We start from the raw sequence: 17,190 nt of genomic DNA, 5'->3' as shown, positions 1-17,190 counted from the left end.
TCCCTGCTGATGTAGCTGTTTCTGTATAGCCATGTTATGCAGTACAGTGCATACAATGAATCCTTGGCTGCAGGTCTTTGTTGATTGCTGCAGTACATCAGTGGTCTCATGAAAGTAACAAAAGCATCTCTTCAGAGTGGCCAAAATCATGTTCCACAATGTTGTGTTTCATCATAGACAGTATAATATTCCATCTCTGCCACAGTTGGGTGATGCTGTTAGGGGTGATGGTCTTAAGCCACAGTTTCAATGCATATCCAGAATTGCCTGCACACACAACAGTGACACCATCTCCACCGTATGTGGCCTGCTCCCTGCTTAAATAGTAAATGCATATACTGACCCCTGTACCTGTGTATGTGTGAATAAATGAACTAGATGATACTGTGGGAAGTCTTCTTCCCTACTGATGGCTTGGAATAGGTTAGATGTGTCCCATGTGTGAGCCGACTATCATGGGCAATGCATACCACCTGGTAGTTGAGGGACTGGAAGTCCTTCCTGCCTTTGACATGTGCTTCACATCATAGGAGACATGTGTAATATATCTTCTACCATGTGGGCTGTCTGGGGACTGATGGTAATGTCTTTGCAATTAATGGTTTAAAATTTTCAGAGAAGTAGGCAGTGGTGTCAAATATCTGTGCATTGGTGGATCTCTCCTCTGCACTCCTTGGGTACCAGCATAATGCCAAGGAACTGATGAAGGATTCACAAGACTTTTGCCTGTGGTATCCCTAGCATGTCTTCTCTTAAGTTAAAAATTATTTGCAGCTAGGATAGTTAAAGTTGTTAAAGTCACATAAACGTTAGTGTCAAATTAGAATTGCAGTCCATGCATTCCCCTTGGCTCTATATGAATGCCTCACAATTCGATAAGGTCCTGTATGGTCTCTCTGTACACAACAGAACAGTCAGCAGTCTGCTGTCTAGTCAAGTGCCAGTAGGATAGTTGCTCATGGTACCATCTGCATTAGCAAAAAGGAAACATCATGGCTGTTAGTTTTGCAAGTAGCCACTGACATGTATTGCTATGCTACAGTTGCTGCAATTACAAATATTGTAAGATTCTGCAAACTGGGAGTTCTTGGCATTTAGAACAGATAAACGCTGAAGTGCAGTCCATTGTTTTTTTGCATCTCTGCATTGCCCTGCTGTACTTGAGGCCATCATTTGCATACTATGTTCTTCATTTGCATTCCAAACCTTATTTGCATATCACTATGTAGTTATTTGCAGACACTGCACATTATGTTATTGTTACGTAGCTCAGCCATTCTACTTGTGTCTCTGAGTTTCATCCTCCATGCATGTTGCTTCTTCCTATGCTAATCTGTGCAGCACTATGTACAAACTGTGTGTGATAAACTCAATGCTTAATGTATGCAGCGATTCATACACATAAATAATATATATCCCCATGGGATTAGCCAGACAAACATTTAATAAGCCATGGCATACGCTTTATAAAAATATTTATTTTATGCAATAACATGTTCCAGAATTTAAATTTAATACATGAAACATTTATTGTGTTTTATGATTATATAATTTTGATATTTTTTTTAAGAATGCCTAATTGGCTAAATTGGTTGTTTGCTTAAGCCTGCAGATTGTGGGGTTGTGGTGGGGAAACATATGTAAGGAAAATAATATTCTGGAAGCAGGCATACAGTTTCAAATATTCCCTTTCAAAACCCATTCACAGTGGTTTGCCTATATTTCAGCTAATTTATATATTCTAGGATGTTCTTTTTCCTGCTGAAGTAACTAAAGGTTTGTATTTCGAAATAGTTTCTTGGCACACTGTGTTGATGCTAATTAGGATCTCACCTTGCCCAGGCATAAAAGAATGGACATAATAAATTATTTCAGTAAAACATTAGACAGGCCATAGTAAAATAATTCCAGAAATAATTATCCGGTAAGGCTAAACAACTCTCTTGTACAAAAGTAAAATATTATTTTCAGTTATGACCTGGTATTGCACACTTTTCATCCAGCTGCTAGGTTTTGTAAATGAAAACGGGTTTGTGAATCCCAAACTAGTTTCTTTTCAGTGAAAATTTCACATCTATTATAGTGGAAATTTATTACTTGAAAGGATCTTGGCTGTTGAGCAACTTTCACGATGGTCTAAAGTTAAACTTTCATCATCATCTACAGTTAAATGATGGAATACAGCCCTCCTGGACAGAAATTATTTAGTAGAGGGTAACTCTAGCTTCATCACTCTGAGAAACAAAGCTAAAAACACTATTAAGACAATGAAAGCTATCACTTCTCAAAAAAAGCAGTCCAAATCATTGTCAGACTTAAAGGGATTCCTGGTAGAAGGTGAAGTAAGTAAACATAACTTTAAATGTTGCACTCCCTGAAAAAACATGTTATCCAATGAAATATTACCATTACTTATTTATAGACTAGGACAGTCCTTACTCTATATATAAAACCCTTCTTCACTCATTTTAATTTTAGAAAAATCTCTTTAAGAGCAAGGTTGCTCTGTTTGACTCTATGAATCCTGCAAATTATGGCATTTTTCATGTTATGTTAAACAGTGTTATGATTTCTTGAGCAAGCCTATCTAACATTTTTCTAAGATTAAGTACTCTTTAGCCACCAAAAATCTACTATTCTGAACTTTAACCCACAGTCTAGGAAACATATTCTTTTTACCTATCAAAACAAAATTACTTGGCACAGAAGTCTGGAGATTGTATTGATCTGGAACCATGGCATGGAAGGATGGAGATTGGGCTGTTCTGGAACCATGGTATAGAAGGATGGGACTTTTCTGGATGAGCTTCGACTATTATGGAACCATAACATTAAAGGATAGATATTGGACTGTCCTGGAACCATGGTATAGAAGGATGGAGATTGGACTGTCCTGGATCATGGCATAGAAGGATGGAGATTGAACTGTACTGGAAGCATGGCAATGAGGGATGAAGATCTATGACCCAAACAACCAATGTTTAATTAGAGACCTCAGGAGCTGGATGAACTGTGTAGGGAGACAGAGGAATGATAAAGTTCTGCCTGCTCACCACTTGCTTGGGGGTAAGGGATGAGGAAACGTACTTTGAGGGGCATAAATTCAATCATAGTCCTGTATGTAGACTGATGCCTAGATGGTTCTGTCTACTTACAAGTCTGGATATGAGTGGCCACCCTCCCACTACCTACTACACCTTGTATGTTATCTGAACACATGATAGGAAATTACAGGACAAAAGAAAAAAAAAATGATTGCCTCCTTAATGACAACCTAACCATACTATAGCTGTGTATATACAGGTAGCATCACTTACGTTGATTGTTGGGATAGTTGACAGCTGTTTTGTTAACACAATTTGGTCAAAAAAACAACTGACTTGACAGTTGAGCAAGATCATTACAATACCATGATTGGAGAATAGGACCTTCCCCCATACTGTGTGATACAAGACTTGGAATATACAGTAGTAGACGAAATCAGAGAGGGCAAATAAACATTGTTTTGTAATTCACGCACGGTTGAATGTGGATATATATATATATATATATATATATATATATATATATATTTTTTTTTTTTTTTCCTTATTGTGTGTCAACATTGTACCAACTCAATGGCTGCACAACAGTAGCCTATTAGCACTGAAAGCAGTTTCAACAGTTTTAATTTGCACACATGGCACAACTGAAAAAACCTTCACAGAGCTGTCAGACTCCCTATTAATGGTGAGCAGCAGAGCACAAATGATTAGTTCAGATAAAAATCACTTTAGCTAGCAGATCTAGGAAACTTTCTCTCTGACATCCTCTGTGTGGGAGGACTAAAAACTTCTCATTGAAGTTCCAAGTAGTTTATTCAGTTAAGTAGGTAGGTGGATGAGTGCTCTTGCTCAGAACAAAAAAAACTTCAATAAGGCATCTTTATTCCTCCCACAGGGAGGATATCCGAGAGTAAGTTTCCTAGATCTGCTGGCTAAAGTGATTTTTATCTGGACTAAGCCTTTGTACTTCGTTTATTGTTAGTCCTGTCACATTCTGGGTCAGAAGTGGGATACCAGTTTGACTAGAGTCTTCTGGGTTGCCTCTGTTTTCCTTTACTGTCAAGCAGCTATGATACTTTTGGTAAAGTAAATGTACAACAATTAACAAGGCACAATACTAAGAATCAAAAGATTATAATAGCAGAAGTCAGACTGAAAACAATATGAAACAATGCAAAAATGTACACAGTGCATCACTTACATATTTACCATTATGTTTTTTGTGCATTTATATTTGTAATATATGCATGACTATAAAAGGTACTGCTTGACATTGAAAGGAAAATGGTCATAACATGACATAATTCAACTGTATGTGCAGGAAATATTAGGCACTGTCTAAATGCATTTGTTTCAATCAGACAATGGTAAACAAAAAATGTTTATACCTGTAGAATAACAGTGATTACAATCTTATTTTCTATTTTTATCAGAGTATAATATGTAAATTTCAATCTGATGTTATTTATACACATGCCACTTAGTACATAACTGCAATAGAGGATGAGTTAGATATTAAACTACTCAATAATTACACATTTCCTTTTATTTTATTTATGATGATATTTTAACAATTGCTTGAAATGTCTTTTTGAAGTACCCATGTTTTGGTGGGAAGTGTATTTTCAGAGATTGCCAGTAGAGATGGAGCAGTCTTTGCTTTTTAATATATGTATATCCATTAGCTGACTAGTAGATGACTGTAGGTTCATAGGTGTTTACTAGGCTAATGACCACAAGAGCCTTTTTAAGCCTAGTCATGCATCCCAAATCTTTGACAAGTTCTAATACCCTTGATAAGTGTAAGCACGAGCCTGGGAGATTAACCATTTACATGTTACCAGTATCCATTAGAGACATAGGTGCCAAACCAGGGATGAAGTTCTGGTTTCCCATCCAATTGTCCAAGTTGCACTTGAATTTGGTTAGGGATTAACTCTACTTCACAAAGATAGGGATAGTCTCTGTGATACATACCGATCTCTCCAGCAGGTCCTATTTATATCACAGGCAATGTTTAAGCCTTTAGAATGGGTAATTCTGGTACTGTTTGTTTTGTGGATATGTAGGAGATCCATTATAGTGGGGTCTGACAATGTCTTGTATGCCAGACATAGATCTCCCCTCAAAAGACTGTAGGAGACAGAATACAGGGATAGGGCCTTGAGGTGGTCTGCACAGGGCATATTGCTTATACCCTGTATTCTTTTAGTGAGGAATCTCAGTGGATGTTCCAATTGTTGGATGTGCCTGGTTAGGTGCATACCAAAGGGGGCATTGTACTCAAGGATAAGTCTGATGAATGCCGAATACAGTGGAACAATGACTTCCTTGGATTTAGTTGCCACACCTTTTTTTATAAGTTGTGCAACATAGAATGATTTCCTCGCCACTGTAGACACATGATGGTCAAAAGCTAGATTGCTATCTATGTGTGTCCCTAAGTCCCTGACTACTGGGTCAACTCTAAGGGATGTGTTGTCAATATGATAGTTACCAGGTATGGATAATTTCCCAAAGGATACCATTATGCATTTCTTGACATTTAGTTTTAGTCCATGGCTCTGACACCAGTTGTTTGTCTGTGTCAACCCCTCCTGGAAAACATTTGCGTCAGTGTGAGATTCAATCACTGCTCCTAACTTGCAATCATCTGCAAATTTAGTCAGCCAGAGACCACTCACATTAGTCTTTATTTCTGAGAAGTAAATGCCAAAAAGGAGCAGTCCAAGGACTGATTCCTGAGGGCCACCACTTGTGACTTGCCGCTTTGTAGAGGTGGACTCCCCAGTTCTAACTTCCTGGGTCCTGTCTGTGAGTCAGCTGGCTATCCACTGGGTGACATACAGGTTTGTACCTATCCTCTTGAGTTTGTCAACAATGCCCAAGTGGAGTATTGTGTCAAATGTCTTGGCCAGGTCAAGGTAGGTAGTGTGAACAATTTTACCCTCATCCATTGCTTTGGTGACCTTCTCAAATAAGTCCACCAGGTTGAGTAGGCATTATCTATCTGCCCTTGACAAAACCAAACTGGGTTGGGTCCAGTGTCTGGAGGTTTACTATATCTCTATTGATCATCTCCATGATAATTCTTTCCATAGCTTTACATATAAGACTGGTGAGACTTATGGGTCTGTAGTTTCCAAGGTCTGTAGATGGCACACCTTTGTGCAGAGGAATGACTGCTGGCTTTCTCCATTCATGAGGCATGAAGCCTGTTTGGAAACTACAATTAAACAGTTATTCTAAAGGCCCTGATAGATCATGTTTCACACTATTTAGAAGGCATCCTGGGACATTGTGTGGGCCCATTAATACAGTGTTCTTGACCTTAGAGAGAGCATTAAGTAACATGGGGGGGAGTTGTATTAGATGATATTTCCTGAGGGAAGGTTGAGGGGGAGAGAGGGGTAAAGTTGGAGCTGAATTTATCAGCCAGGAGGTTTTCATTTACAAAGAGCTCTGCACACAATTGCGTATTGCCTTTGAGGTTGTGGACATAGCTAAAGAATGCTTTGTGGTTGTCCTTGGCCTGGGAGGCCAAACTTACCTCAAATTTGGCTTTCATAGACTTTATTTGTCTTCTAATTTGTTTGTTTAGTTTAATGAAAGTGCTTTTATCCGGCTCCCTATCAGACGATTGAAACGCCATTTCCGCGAATACAAAATGATCGACATGTATTGCGCGAACTACGTAAATGCCTAACATCCAAAACAGTGAAATCCAAAATGTTAAAGTGTTTTGGTTGGCCCATCTGAGGTATAGCTCCGTAAGGTAAGTGTGCGATAGGTATGGACCTTAGGGTAGGGTGCGGGTTAAGGTAAGTGTATAGATAGGTAATGTATGTAAGATTTAGTGTTGTGTTAGAAGTAGGGTTTTGTTAAATGTATTTACGTGTATTATTTATTTTGTTAGGGTATATCTCCGTAGGGGAAGTGTGCGGTAGTTACGGACCTTAGGGTTAGGGAGGGGTTAAGGATAGTGCATAGATAATTATGTATGTGGGGTTTATTGTAGGGTTAGAAGTTGGGTTTTGGTGCTTTACTTTAGGGTTAGGAGTAGGGCTTGGTTAGTGTATGTATGTGGTTTATTTTTTTTGTTTGGGTAGGTAGTATGTAACAGGTGGTGGGGTTGGCCGACTATGACCGTTCGATGTTTTAAATTTTGCGGTTTAGTGCATTCAGTCTATTCGTGGTTCAATTAATACATGTCGCTCTTTTGGTATTCGCTGAAATGGATTTTCTCTGAACTGATATAGACCCCTTTTATTCTGCTGTTTGTTGCACCTCTTAATTTTTGGCATGATTTTCTTTCTTCTGTTATACATCTGATTGATTTTGTGATTCCACCAGGGTGGCTTGTTTTTTGAGTTAGTTCTGTACTTCTTCCTGGTGGGTACAGCTGCCTCTATACAGCTATTAACATGCTTATACAGGGTTTCTGTGAATAGTTCTGCACAGGCAGCAGTGTTCTCAGGGTTTTTGGGGGCTTGAAATTTTGCCAGGTTTTCACTTAATAGCAGGAGGTTAGACTTAGAAAATTTCATGAATATTCCAGGTTTGGCTAGGGGTCCAGGTTTTATTTTTACTTCAAAGGAGATCATTTTGTGGTCTGACCTTACCAGAGAAGGCATTACAGTAGGGGTACAGCACTCTCCCATATTAGTGAGGACCAGATTCATAGGTTCATAGGTAGGTACTAGGCTATTGTCCATAGGGCCTATATAAGATTAGCCATAAAGGTACCCTGTTTTTTACCACCCAAAAAAATTATTTTCCTGTGCCCCTGTTGAGCAGAGCCCCAGAGGTGATCCCCGGGGTGAATTTCCTATTTCCCATCCAATCATCAAGATTTTTCTTGAAGAGTGTTAATGAGGAGCTTTGTTTGATACAGATAGGTTGTTTGTTCCAGAGTATGGGAAGTCTCTGGGACAGGAATCTATTCCTCCAGCATGTTCTGTTTATTGCGGTGATAAAGTTTAGGTCCCTAGACCGGGTAGCTCGGAGGGATTGGGATTTCTTTAAGTGGAGCATGTCCAACAGCTCTGGGTTTGACATAGCTTTCTATGTTAGGCAGAGATCGCCTCTGAGTAGGATATGCGAAGGAGTAAAGCTGGAGTTTTTTGAGATGGTCTGCATAGGGCATCTGTTTGAGGCCGATAATCCTCTTTGTGAGGTATTTATGCGGCCATTCCAGTTGTTGTAGATGTCTTGTGAGGTACATACCAAAAGGGGCGTTGTACTCTATAATGGGTCTAATGAGTGATGAGTAGAGGGGAACAATGACCTATTTTTTCCTGGATGAGAAACCTTTTATGATGAGGTGTGCCACGTAGAAGGATCTCCTGACTACTGTAGCAATGTGATTATCAAAGGAGAGACTACTGTCCACCTGTGGCCCAAGGTTTCTTATCACACTTTCAGTGTTAAGATCTTGTATGACTGCACCCCTGGTTGGTGTATGCTTTATCCGGTCCAGGGAGTTTGTGTTTACAAAATCCAGGAATCTCTGTGCATGTACATTTGGTATCATATAAGATTCCCAGCTAATACTGGGGTAATTATAGTCACACATGAATATGGTATTAGGTTGGATGGTTAGTGTTTCTAATAAGTTTAAATACATGGTATGAGTTTCCTGGGTCATAGAGGGGGACCTATAACTTGCAATGAAGTTTTATTGGATTTTGCCTATGGTGATTTGAACATGGAGCAGGTCAAGTACATTGTTTCATTTGGCCAGCTTTGAAGTATATTTATTTTTCATGTAAATAGAGACACCTCCAGGTTTGTCCCTGCCTGTGAAGTAGCTGATCTAAATGTGTGGAAAGCATTATAACCTTGCACTGTCGGTGTGCTTTCTGCGGCTTTAAACTATATCTCAGTGACCGCATGTATGCCAGCATTCTCTAGGGTAATGAGAGCTTCAAGGCAGTGGAGGTTTTTGTGTAGTTCAGAAAAAATTCTTCAGTGGGACAATATTGCTTAGTGAAACAAAGCTGGCAAAGTAGAATAGTCTATGTCACAAGGGTAGCTGACTAGCAGATAAGTGGCATTTGAACTCTAGTGAAGATGTTTACATGAAGTGCAGTGATGAGTACTTAACCCTGTGATTGACAGCAAGTCTTGTAAATCTGTTGTAGGCTTTCTCTATCTTAATTATTTTATTTATTGCTTTTGTTGCCTGGTGTAGTCCTTCTGGGCTGTGGTAGCCACTTCCCATCAGAGGCCCAGAAGAAAAGCCCCAGTTAGAAGATAGGCAGTTTTATATAACAGAGAAAAATCTAAAGCTTAAAATTACAGGATGGATATACAATAATAAGAATAAACTGTAGGGCAGTTACACAAGAAAAAAAAATATCTGCATTCAGTAAAATATGATGTCATTACATATTAATACAAGACAAATTGAAATATACAGTGAGGTTTAAAATGTAAAATTATAATTTTACCTTTATGGATAGGAAAAATAAGAGAGGATGTGTGGGTAATATTAGCAGAACAACACAGCAGAAACCAATGCCAAGCAGCATAGACCAACCTACACCAAATCAAAACAATTCAAAAAGACACTGCAGAGATGCAGGTAAGTAACAGCGGACAGTCCAGAAATTGGCAAAATTAGTTTATTAAATCCACTCTTGCACACTAAACAAAAACACTCACAGATAAAATGCTTAAGTGATTCACCACATTTTTGTCCTTATCCAAGGACTTTTTCAGATAAAACCCTTCACTAAACCTCCCCTATTTATATTAATTCCTTAGAATAAAAAAAAAAACTAATTAGAATCAATTAATCAATTAAATGTATAAAAGCTAAAGTGTCTTTTTGGATTGTTCTGATATTAGTTGAAAGCAGAGAGGAGGTGAGGAAAGGTGAGTAGTGTGTATATTTCTTAGTTGATAAAGAAAAAAGAAAGTTGTAGTAAAGATGGGAAAATGCAGAAGGCAGTGAGTATGAATGGTGATTTCGTTGGAGGAAAAAAATTATCAGGGTATGTAAAAACAGTAGAAGTGCGAATAAAGATAAAGAAATAGAAGACAGTAGGACATTTGCATTCAACATTTGCTTTGTTGAAGTACATAGGGGTAATGTAGGTGTGTAAGGACCAGGGTAATATAGTTTGAGGAAGTGCAAGAACAGAGCCAAGTGATTTAAAATTTTAGCATGTTTTTCAATCTGCATAGCTTGGTTTGTTGTCTGATGATGGTAGGGATGGAATTCTAGATTTTAGAGACATAAATTTATTTATTTATTTATTTAATACCACACAAAGTGTAGCAAAAAGGATAAACCGCTCATTAAAGGATTAGCAAAACATGTGTAAGATGAGACAGGGTGGGGGGGGGGTCAAAGGACTTTTTTCAGCACTGACACAGGCCACTTGACATAAACAAAAAAATTGAACTCCAAATTCACACAAGAAAAGCAAACCGATACAACGCAGAAGTCTTCAAATAAAAATATAAATTTAATATAATTGTAAGCGCTTTCACATTTAATACAAAAAAGACTTCCTCAGATAATATGAGGTAGCAGTTTTGTATTAACTATTAAACCATTTATGATTATATTAAATTTGGATTTTTATTTGAAGACTTCTGCTTTGTATCGGTTTGCTTTTCTTGTGTGCATTTTTATTTATTTATTTATTTGTTTGTTTGTTTGTTTGTTTGTCTTTGTTGAGCAAGAAAAATTGGAGTAGACAAAACCCATTTCCAGCGAAGGCCTGGGGAGAAAAGCTCCACACTGAAGTTACTCATGATGTACATTTATAATTGCAGGGTAAAAACATCCATACTGGGTTTTTAATATTTATAAATATTAATTACATGAACATAACATTTTAACACAAAAAACAAGTGGGAATTTAACTGGTTAATTATTTAACAGAGAAATAACATACAATAACAATTAAAGCATTTATAGCATGATGGCTATAGGGAAAAGATCAAACAGGGGTGTTTTGAGTTTAGTAATAATTTACAGACAAACACTTAGAATGTAACAAAGTGATGAGAGAGATATCAAAGGGGAAGTTATGGAAATGATCAGGAAGATAAATGGACAGAGGAGGAATTGTACTTAGTGTTGGGGTGTTTGAGATGGAGGAAGAGTAAGAGTTTAGGAAATAAGTGCTGTATGAGGAGGAGCGATAAGGTACAAAAAGGTTGGAAGCAAAGTGGCCATGACAGTTAAAGAAAAATAATCTGAGTAAAGTGAGCCTGCTGAGCAGGAAGAACAGAGCCATTGTCGCATAGGTGCTGTTTAAGCAAAGTTTTTATTTTATCTGAGAATTTTGACACATAATGAGAGTAGAGAGAGTCTTCAGCAGTGTTAAATGTCATATTGTTACATAGTTAATGTTTATTGCTAGTGCAAAGGTCTCTAGTGATTGAATAGACCAGAAGGGTATTTTGTAATGCTGGGCATTTGTCTGGAGACTACAGTAAGTTGTGGGCAATGATTAGTTGTGAGTATATCTCTTAACCTCTCAGTGTAAGAAATCTGGACAAAACCAGAAAGAATGAGGGACAAATGCCCAAAAATAGGGACAGGATTTAAAGGTCGCTCCTATAAACTTAGAAATTTCTTATAATAACAGGTTTTGAATTATTATTTATTTTCTGTAGGATATAAAGTCTGAAATTCAAATGTCTGTCATTATTTAGTATTACTTAGTGACTTCAATATTCAATGATTTGCCAGAAAAAAACACAAATTTTATGAGGAACAGACCACAAATATTAGACAAAAATCTGGACATTCTGGAAAAATCTGTACAGCTGAGAAACTGGTTTGAAAGTTTCAAGTCAGTTTTTTTGTTTTAATGCAAGACAGTGATGTGTTTTATAAAGTTGGTTGGTTACAAATTTAGCTATTTTGCAGTAGCAGGAGGCTAGTTTAGTTTTATATAAGTATATTTGTAGAAATAGGGGAAGCATATAACAGAGAAGGAAGGAAGGCGGTATGTTGCTGCTAAGGTAATACTTGCTTGATCTGTCAAGTAATGTTTAGCCCTATAAAGGAATCCAGGTCTTTGGTGAGCTTTCCTGATAGCGTGAGGTATGTGGTGATCAGATTTGAATCTATCATCTGTTATGACTCCGGGTAGTTAAGATTGGCTTATTTTTTTATTTTTGTGTTATTACTTAAAGTAATATAAAATGTGTCTGATTAAGGTGTTGTTTTGGAGTAAATAGCATAAGGTTGTTTGATTTTTGGCTTTAAGCAGCAAGTTAGATTTTTTACACATATTTCAGTGTCAGTGAATGATTTTTGAGTAAATTCTTATAATTATGTTATGGATGGGGCAGAACAGATAAGGGTTGAATTGTCGGCATATTGTATGAGACTGGCAAGTGGTGTAGTGGTATGAAGTTTATTTATAAAAATATTAAATAGAAGGAGGCTGAGCATTGGCTCTTGGAGAACACCAAGAGAGACTGGTTGAAATGCAGAAAAGATTTCTTGCCATTTAATTGCCTGCTGACGACTGCATAAATGACTGTGAAACCAGGAGAAGGAGGAGTAAGTGAGACCTAGTATTGCAAGTTCAGAGTGGAGCTTTCAGGTGGACACTGTGTCAAATGCTTTAGAAAGGTCAAGTATTGGCTTACTATGTCACTGAAGCTGAGGATGGCAGTAAGTACAGTGGCTGGGCCTAAAACTGTACTGGGCATTGCAGAGGAGGTTGTGTTTGCTTATATGTTTCATAAGCTGAGAGTGAATACATTTCTCAAGGATTTTAGAGAGGGGTGACAAGATAGCAATAGGTCTATAGTTTGTTAACTCTGTTGAAGTACCTACTTTGTAAAGGGATATAATAATGGAATTCTTTTTCCAGATGGATGGGGCATAGTTTTCAGTTTTTGACTGGTTGATTAAAATGGAGACAGGGAAGGCTAATGCTTCTGCAACTGTTTTGAGGAAATTAGTTGAAAGTTATAGACAGCTGAGGTTGTTGCTTTTAACTTTGCTAGTAATTTTTTATGGTTGATGTTGGGATGGGCTGAAAAGTAGAAGTGTGTTGCTTTAGAGAACAGATGGAAGTTGTATGGGTGAAATTAAATGGTCATTGATTAGTAATAGAAATGACTGGATACAATGAGTACTAAACTGATTGGCAATGGACTCTTTGCTGTCTGAAGTGGAAAGACAGGGTATAGTAGTATGGCCGGGGTGTGACTGTTTATTTAGAAAGGACCAAAAAAGCTAACTGTGTGAAAGTGAAATAATGTAGAAATTTTAGACAACCTAACTGTTTTAAAGCTAGGGAGTTGTGGGATTTGGCAGACTGGTTAGTGGAAAATTTTGCTGTCTTTGTATAGTATTGTTTAATTTTTGTTAGTAGAAATTGTTGAAGGTAGGTGTAGATGGAGGTAATGAAGATAGAAGATATGCAGATTTTTTTTCTGTTTTTAGTTTCCTTTTTTTTTTTTTTTTTTGCATTGCTAGCTAAAAAGTGTTTGCTTTGATATAGAAGTCCAATTTTCTTGTTAGCTTGTTGTATTTAAATATCAACCTTCAGGTGTTTATCTATAATGACATAGACTAGCTTTGTGTAGGGCACATATTTCATAGTACCATTGTTTTTGATAAGATGATGGAGAAGTTAATTTTTGTATAGGATGTACGTTTTGACATGAAAAGCAAACATTTTTTTTTTTATTCAGCAAGAGATGAGAATTACCAAGCCAGGTTTCTATAGAGGAAAAAGCATTTTTCTCAGTTAGTATAAAACACAGTTAGTATACGGGTATAAGGCTCCTGCTTGGGGAGTTCAAAACTTTCTTCCCCATTTGCAGGGATGCCCCATATGGTCTGGCTATTAGGATTCCTGGTTTTCATGAAGGCAGCCTGGTTGGACTCTCAGTGGGAAGGGGCCATTCTTTTAAAGACTGGGGATTGTCAAAATGGTCAAGGTGTTTGACTCAAGACACAAGATACAGAGTTTTATTCTTACTTTTAGGAAGGAAATTGGTTAGGCTTAGACTGGCCTATTAAGAAAGCTAACCTAGTAATTAACTATGAATTTAAATGACTGGGAGTTGGAATGATGGTAAAATATTTGACTCACAGAGGCAAGGTACAATGTTTGATTTTTCATCTTTGGAAAGGAAATTGGTGAGGCTTAGAATGGTCCATTAAAATGCCAGCCTAGTAATTAGCTATGAACTTTTCAAATTTTTAAGGGGTCTTAGCTGCTGTTATTAGTGTACATCATAAGTGTACTGAATGATAGTTGTGCAATAAGTAACAGTGTGGAAGTAATTTATAAAAATGTTAAAGAATGTGAGGTCCAGGTTTGAGCCTTGTGCCACTCCAACTGATATGAACAAGAAAGATAATTGTTCTTTCTGCCATTTTACTGCATGTAGCCTGTTAGAAATATAGCTATGGAACCAGGAGAGGGAAGGGGTGTCACGGTCTAGTGAGAATAGTGTATGGAGAAGAATCTGATGGGGTGCAGTGTCAAATACCTTATATAAGTCAAGGAATAGATAGGAAACAGCATTTCCATATTCCTATGAAGGCAGATATGATGGGTGAAATTACGGATAGCTGTGGTGGTGTTGTGATCTGACCTGAAGCTGTGCTGGGCAGAGGATGTTATCCATTAAGTCTTTATAAAGTTAAGACTGTGCATAATTTTCAAGGATTTTTGATAATGCAGAAAGAATGACTGTAAGGAAATATTTACATAATTCAAAGTTTGTTTGTTTGTGTCTTTCGGCTTTTCCCGGTTAGGGGTCATCACAGCGGAACTCCGGTCCGCTAATGATTGGCAGTAGAGTTTTACATGCTGGCTTGCCAGGCCTAATGCACAACCTTCAACAAAGGAACACCTGTTCATGCATATCGCCACACAGAAGACGCTCTAACAGAGAATTGAACGGGCAATGTCTAACTGTGAGGCGACAACGCTACCGCAGTAATCTTCCATTTAGTATAAGGGAATAATTACTGATTTTTCCCATCTAATAGGTGCATAGTTTCCTTTCTTTGTTTATGAGGAGAGAGGCACAGTATGCTAAAAAGTCAGCAGCCATGATGATGCATTCTTAGGAAAGATTATCTGCAGCAAGTGAAGTGGGTTTTAGTTTATAAGATGAGAAATGGCTGGATGTGGAAGACAGGGATTTCAGAGGAGAGTTATTTTGGGATGGAGAAGTGGTAGATGGATGGTTGTTTATAAGGGAGGTGACTGAATGTATGAAGTGTGAGTTGAGGTGGTTAGAAATAGGTTCAGTATGGTTTGTGGTAGTAGGGTTCATTTGGGCTGGCTGGCCTAGATTTAACAAATTGTTAATGGAGGTGCAGAACTGTTTGGGGTTCTTAATGTGTGTACCTTAAATTGAGGTGTAGTGAGTTTTTATCAGATCTGATTAATTTTTTGGTGCAGTTGCATACCTCTCTGAAGTTTGGAGATTGGTATCTGTTTTATTATAAAACCAAAAATTCCAGGCTTTTTCCTCAGGCTCTCATAATCTGTTTAGTAGTTTTGTGAACCAAGGCTCAGGGTTGAATCGGACTATCCTGTGTTTGGCCGGTGTTAACTGGTGTAATATGATGAGAAAGCTGTCATTAAAATATGTAACTGCTTCATCCAGAGGGAAACATTTTATGTAGATGCCATTTGCATGCTTTCAATATTTCTATGAAAGTATTGTTTTTAAATTGGTGTAAGTTGCAGACTGTGTTACAGCGGTGGTCCTTCTGAGAGCAAGTTAGGAATCATTTAAAAAAGACTGAGATGCAGTCATTCCTAAAGTTTGGGACAGTACTTCAAGAGATAATTTAACTTGGGTTAGATGTGAGGGCCCAGTCTGGAATGTAAAATTTATTCAAGTGTTTGCTGTATCTGGTTGTATAGGCAATGAATTTTGGGAAGTTCTACAGACTTATGACCGAGGAAGGGTTAGGAGCAGAAATAGTTTACTGATCATTATTTACATCACTTAAGATGATGGTTTCTTGCTTGGTGTTTGGGTTACGCATAGAAGGTTATCTACAACTGAGTTGTTGTTGTCTGGAAGAATGTAAAAAGGGATGAGAGAGATATCTTTGTAATCGATTTTTATCTTGTACAGTAAGGGACATCAAATTCCACATGTAAGGTGGGTGAAGAATATGAGAGAATTTAGAAGGAAGGAATTTGCAATACTAGCTCTTGCCATGTTAATAAGGAATCATTTGACTCTGTACAGTATTATTAATTTAATATTGCTTTTCATACCAACATATTTTCACCTGGATGTTAGACTATAATTGTTAATCAATTGTATACCTTTCTAGTTTGGTGTAGGTTACCTTTTCAGTAGTCACTAAATGAGTGTTGTATTTAAAGGTCATCTATAAAGTAGTAGAAAGTTGGAGTTCGATTGGTGACTGAGATTTTTAGAGGCTTTGGAAACAACAACATTAACTTACTGTTTGTAACATTTAGAAAAAGATCCATGCAGCAGACATAGTTGTAAAGCATGTGAAAGAAGAACTGAAGTTTTGTGCTTGTTGACTCTAGCATGTAATCTGTTAGACCAGCTGTGAAGTCATCTCAGTAATCTATTAGAATGGACTATCCATAATGATTTGTTTTGTCATTCATGAAAATTGAGAATATCAAAGGTTGTACCACTAATCCCTGCTGCAGTACTTTAAAACTTGCCATGAGAAAAGGAGAAATTGGTCATGCATCTGATGGTGACTGGCCAAATTGTCCTTGAATCATCTAGTTGCACACATTGTAAACTTCAGACAACCCATCACCTCAATGAATCTGGCAATTGAGGCAGTATCAGTATCATGATGCAGTCTGGAACCATGTTGTGTGTTAGTAATTATAGTACAGCTGGTACAGTGATCTAGGATCTGTTATACTTACATTTCATCTGTATTATAGTAATGAAAGAGGGGTGGGAGGGTGACCCAATGGTTAAAGTGTTTGCCTTACAAACACAAGGTACAGGGTTTGAATCTCACAGGGGATAATTGGCTAGGCTTAAAATGGCTCGCAAGGGCAGTTAGCCTAGTACTAATCTATGAACCTACGAACCTATGAGTGTGGATATTGTGCATTGTAATTCCTTTTTGAAGTACTTGGATAGTTGACTGATTTTTACCATATGAATGGAGGATATG

This window comes from Protopterus annectens, chromosome 12.part0 (assembly GCF_019279795.1).
Source record: "Protopterus annectens isolate FY-2018-M chromosome 12.part0, PAN1.0, whole genome shotgun sequence".
Classification (NCBI taxonomy): Eukaryota; Metazoa; Chordata; order Ceratodontiformes; family Protopteridae; genus Protopterus; species Protopterus annectens.
This window is presented reverse-complemented; position numbering follows the sequence as displayed.